This window comes from Arachis hypogaea, chromosome 18 (assembly GCF_003086295.3).
Source record: "Arachis hypogaea cultivar Tifrunner chromosome 18, arahy.Tifrunner.gnm2.J5K5, whole genome shotgun sequence".
Lineage (NCBI taxonomy): Eukaryota > Viridiplantae > Streptophyta > Magnoliopsida > Fabales > Fabaceae > Arachis > Arachis hypogaea.
Window position 1 is genome coordinate 55,465,222 of NC_092053.1, and position 4,561 is coordinate 55,469,782.

The 4,561-nt window shown below is 37.5% G+C and overlaps 1 non-coding gene across 1 annotated transcript; it reads right to left on the reverse strand.

Annotated features, from left to right (window-relative positions):
• Positions 1-3,029: 3,029 nt before the first annotated feature.
• On the reverse strand, positions 3,030-3,136 carry LOC112773992 (small nucleolar RNA R71). The gene has a single exon (XR_003188508.1). It is a non-coding gene; the product is annotated as a small nucleolar RNA R71 (small nucleolar RNA).
• Positions 3,137-4,561: the final 1,425 nt, after the last annotated feature.

Here is a 4,561-nt window from a genome sequence, read left to right on the forward strand (position 1 = left end):
AAAAATAGAGAACTATAACCAACTATCAACAAAACCAAATATAAACAAGCAATCAAGCATAAAGAAAGCATGAAACATAAAATTCATTAATCAAAACTTCAAGAACTCAAAATTGCAATTATAAACAAAGTGCTTGAACCAAAGGAAATGAAAATAAAGACAATGTAATTAAAGAGGAATTAAAGAGTACTTACACTTAAAAATGATCAAAATCCAAAATTAAGCTTGCTATAAATTGCTACATGGAAATGAAAATGAAAACCTTAAGAGAGCAATGCTATACTACTCCTACTCCTACTCCTAATTACTTTCTAAAACTATCTAAGTGAGCTCCCCTTGATATATGTTGTTGCTCCCTTAATATAGCCTCTTGAACCAGCCTCAAGCCTTCAGAAATCGGCCAAAATAAGCCCCAAATTGCGAGTGCACGTGCATTTTTAATGAAGACACGCACTGGGACCTGTGCAGACGCACAGGCGTGTGCATCCGCACACTTCGCCTAAATTTCCACTTGTACGTACGCACAGAGGGTTGTGTGCACGCACACTTCGCGATGCTCTGGATTCGCTCTGCTTGGGTACTTGTGCGTACGCATGGGTAGTTGTGCGCACGCACGCATGCTAAATCCTTTTGTGCGTACGCACAAATCCTTGTGCGCATGCACGCATGGCTGAGCTCTCCTCCTTTGCTTTCTTCATGCTTTTCTCCCAAATGCATGCTCCTCTTCCATTCCCACCAAGCCATTTCTACCTTATTCATCTAAAATCACTCACAAATAACATCAAGGTATCGAATGAAAGGTAAACGAAATAAAATCAGTCAAAATAGGTGCAAACATATTTCCATATTTATGTCCAAATTAGGGAGATAACACAAAAGTATGCTATTTGAGTGCTTAAGTGTGAGTTCATATGCTAGAATCCATCCAATTTGAGTCAAAATATATCATCAAATATGAACTCATCAAAGACTTCTCGAGACATCAGTTCAGTCGATTTCCGGGGAGATTAGAGTCTCCATGGTATAGGCTAGAATCCAAAGAAGCAGCATTCTCTGATCCGAAAGATTCGACCTTGTCTGTTGCGTTTTGAATAGGATCGCCAGGAGAATGAACTTCTAGAGCTTCACCCTTTGTCAAATTGGATGACCACAGTCAATGGCGTTTGATCTGGAGCAGAGGAGATTGATGACCACAGCCCATGGCATTGATCACATACAGCCTGCCATTGAAGAGATCACGCACAAGCAGAGAAGACAATAATACCAGAGTTAATTCAGAAAGGCAAAGCAACTCCAATCCTTTACCTTATTCCTATTACTGATTTTAATCCTAATACAACTCCATATCCAACAACCTTCTAATTCGCCTGATTAAGACCTACAAGGTAACCATAGCTTGCTTCAAACCACAATCCTTGTGGGATCGACCTTGACTCGTTCAAGTATTACTTGGACAACCCAGTGCACTTGCTGGTACAGCTGTACAAAAGTGTGGGAATTCATGCACCATGTTTTTGGCACCGTTGCCGGGGATTGTTCGAGTTTGAACAAACTGACGGATTATCTTGCTCCCTAGATTAGGTACTTTATTTCTTGATAATTTTTAATTGAGTCTTTTGATTTTTTTTGAGTCTTTAATTTTATTTTCTTCTTCTTCTTTTTTGAAAAAAAAATTTAAAAACTTTTTCAAAAATATTTTTCTTTTCTTTGTTTGATCTTTGATTTGGTTTGAGTCTTTTTGTTTGTGTCATGGGTAATTTTCTAAATCTTTGAGTCCTTTTTCTAAAAATCTTTTAAAATTATTGTCTTTTTATTTAAGTCTTGTTTCAATTTTTTAGTTTGGTGTTTGAGTCTTTGTTTTTGTTCTTATTGCAATTTTCGATTTTTTGGTATCTTCCTTTCAAAATTTTTCAAAAATAGTTTTTCTTTGGTTAAATCTTGTGTCAAATCTTTAAGTTTGGTGTCCTCTTGTTGTTTTTCTTTTAATTTTCGAAAAATTATGTTTAGTTTTCTAAAAATTTTAAGTTTGGTGTTCTTTATATGTTCTTGTGTTCTTATCTTTTTTTAATTTCAAATTTTTAAAATTCAAATCTTTTCTTATTTTATCTCTTATCTTATTCTATTTTAAAATTTTTTTTAATTAATATCTCTCTCTTCTTTTTTAAAACTTCCTAACTAACTCTCCTCTCTTAATTTTCGAAAACTCTCTCTTCTTCTCTCTCTTCTATTTTCGAAAATTTACTAACTAATTTTCAATTCTTTTTAAATTATTAACCTTAAATTTTGAAAATTAATTAACAAATAAAATAAAAACAAAATATTTTAATTCTTATTTATCTTTTCTATTTCTAATTCTTCTCTTTTCTATTTATATTATTCGAACTCTTCTTGTCTCCCGTCCTCCATCTTTACTTTTCTATCTTTTTCTTCTTTCTTCACATCTCACTGAAAGTAGAAAAAGCTTTCTTCGTTCCTTTCTTTTCTTTTTCTTGTTTATGACCAGGAACAAGGATAAAGAACCCCTCTTTGATATTGATCCAGAACCTGAAAGGACTCTGAAGAAAAGCTTACAACAAGCTAGAGCATAACACTCCAGAAGAAACCTTTCAGAAAACTTTGAACAAGAATTAGGAGACATGGCTGAACCTGAAGGTGATGCCAGAAAGGTTCTTGGAGACTTCACCATGCCTACCTCTGACTTTTATGACAGAAGTATCTCTGTACCTACCATTGGAGCTAACAATTTTGAGCTTAAGCCTCAGTTAGTCTCTCTTCTACAGCAGAACTGTAAAGTCCATGGACTTCCAATGGAAGATCCACATCAGTTTTTAGCTAAATTCTTACAGATCTGTGATCCTGTAAAGACTAATGGAGTAAATCCTGAAGTCTATAAACTTATGCTCTTTCCCTTTGCTGTAAGAGACAGAGCTAAGATATGGTTTGATTTTCAACCAAAAGAGAGCTTAGACTCTTGGGAAAAGGTGGTTAATGCTTTTCTGGCTAAATTCTTTCCTCCTCAAAGGATGAGCAAGATTAAAGAGGAAGTTCAAACTTTCAGACAAAGAGAAGGTGAATCCCTCTATGAAGCTTGGGAAAGATACAAGCAATTGATCAGGAGATGTCCTCTTGACATGCTCTCAAAATGTTCTATCATAGGCATGTTCTATGATGGTCTGTCTAAGATGTCCAAAATCTCATTGGACAGCTCTGCAGGTGGATCACTCCACTTGAAGAAAACACCTGCAGAAGCAAGAGAACTCATTGAAATGGTTGCAAATAACCAATTCATGTACACTTCTGAAAGGAATCCTGTAAACCATGGGATCTCTCAGAAGAAAGGAGTTCATGAAGTTGATACTCCGAATGCCATATTGGCTCAGAACAGGATCTTGACACAACAGGTCAATATGATCTCCCAGCATCTGACTGGAATGCAAACTGCAGCTAGCAGTACTCAGGAAGCTTCTCCCTGAAGAAGAAGCTTATGATCCTGATCAACCCTCCATGGAGGAGGTGAATTACGTGGAAGAACCTTATGGAAATACCTACAATCCTTCATGGAGGAATCATCCTAACCTCTCATGGAAGGATCAACAGAAACCTCAGCAAGGTTTCAATAACAATCAAGGTAGTAGGAACCAGAATAGGTTCAATAATAGACCACCATTCCCATCTTCTCAAGGGAATATGGAAACCTCTTAGAAAAGTCTTTCTGACTTAGTCACTCTGGTTTCCAGCGTCTCTAAGACCACACATAGAAACTTGGAGGTGCAAGTTGGTCAATTGAGCAAGAGGATCCCTGAGATTCCTCCTGAAACTCTTCATAGTAATACTGAGGTAAATCCTAGAGAAGAGTGCGAGGCCATAACCATGGAGGTAGAGACCAAATCCGAGAAGATTGGAAAGGCAATGAACGCCAGTGAAGAAGGTTTCACTGGGCGTTCAACGCCCATAATGGCAGCAAGCCTGGCGCGGAACACCAGTGAGAACCCCTCACTGGGTGTTCAATGCCCACAAACCCAGGGAAGCTGGCGTTGAACGCCAGCAAGGACATCCCTGCCGGGCGTTTAACGCCCAAAACACTAGAGAGACTGGAATTTAACGCCAGTAAGGGTGCACAGCAAGGGCGTTTGATGAGCGGATAATTTATACGCTTTTTGGCATTATTTTTAGTATGTTTTTAGTAGGATCTAGTTACTTTTAGGGATGTTTTTATTAGTTTTTATGTTAAATTCACATTTTTGGTCTTTACTATGAGTTTTTGTGTTTTTCTATGATTTCGGGTATTTTCTGGCTGAAATTGAGGGACTTGAGCAAAAATCAGATTCAGAGGTTGAAGAAGGACTGCTGATGCTGTTGGATTCTGACCTCCCTGCACTCAAAGTGGATTTTCTGGAGCTACAAAACTCAACATGGTGCACTTCTAATTGCGTTAGAAAGTAGACATCCAGGGCTTTCCAGCAATATATAATAGTCCATACTTTGGTTGCGTTTAGATGACGCAAAAGGGCGTTGAACACCAGTTCTACGCTGTAGTCTGGAGTTAAACGCCAGAAACACG